Raw genomic sequence first — 1,008 nt, 5'->3', positions numbered from 1 at the left:
CCTGGAGACGGTGGTGACAGTGGCACAGCGGTGCGAAGGTGCCTAGTGCCCCCGAGCTGTGTGCTGGAAAACGGCAGGGGTGGTGACCTCGTGCTGTGCGCGTTTCGCCCCAGTAAAGAAAATCGATATATAGAAATCAATCGTTTGCACGTCAGTGACAAACCACTGAAAACGGAATTTAGAACCTGATATATTTAAAGGCATCAAAAGTATCAAATAACTGTGGATCTAACACAAGACCTGTGAGACCACAGTGGTGGAAATTCCGACATTTGGGGGCATTTAGACATCGTCCCTACAAACCGAGGGACGGGAACATGCAGTGTTGATAGGGTGTCGAATCTGCCCGAATTCGCTTCCCTGCAGATTTGACGGTGTGGCCCCTGCGCTTACCGAATTCGGAGCCCTGCCAGAGGTGTCTGGCGTCATGAAGCGGGAGGCTGTGCGCGTCCCTGTCGGGAGGCCAGCGAGCCTCGTCACCATCACCGTCACGCTGCTGCGCTGACTCGTGTTAACACACTTCCGGTCCACCCTCGCACACCCGCGTGGTCGGCCCCGCTCCCGTGTCAGCCCCTCATGCCGTCTGCTCGCCGGTGTCTCTAGGGCAGGAGCATCACTACCTGCTTCCCCAGGTGTGCTGGTGCCTGATCCTGATCCTGAGCAGCGGAACGCGTGGAACCCTGGGTGGGGCGTGGCAGCCGCCCAAGGACACCGAGGCGCCGCCCGTGTGGTCCTAACGCCCGGGAGACTACGATGAGGTGCGACCGACGCGCAGGGGGTCCGGCGGTGGCCTCCCTAACGTCCTCTTGTTGCTTTGCGTGTGTGTCTGCGTGTGAGCTCGTGTGATTGTGTGTGTGTGTTACTGGGTGTGTCCGTCTCTCTGCGTGTCCGTGTGTCTGTGCTCGTGTGTCTGCATATATTTCGGGGTGTGCGTCTGACTGTGATCGCGTGCGTGTGACAGTGAGTGTGGACGCGTGGGCTGCAGTGGGAGGCTGGCCCATGCCGGGC

Source organism: Pteropus vampyrus, unplaced genomic scaffold, assembly GCF_000151845.1.
Source record: "Pteropus vampyrus isolate Shadow unplaced genomic scaffold, Pvam_2.0 Scaffold588, whole genome shotgun sequence".
Classification (NCBI taxonomy): domain Eukaryota; kingdom Metazoa; phylum Chordata; class Mammalia; order Chiroptera; family Pteropodidae; genus Pteropus; species Pteropus vampyrus.
The sequence above is the reverse complement of the archived record's forward strand: the minus strand, read 5'-3'. Positions refer to the sequence as shown.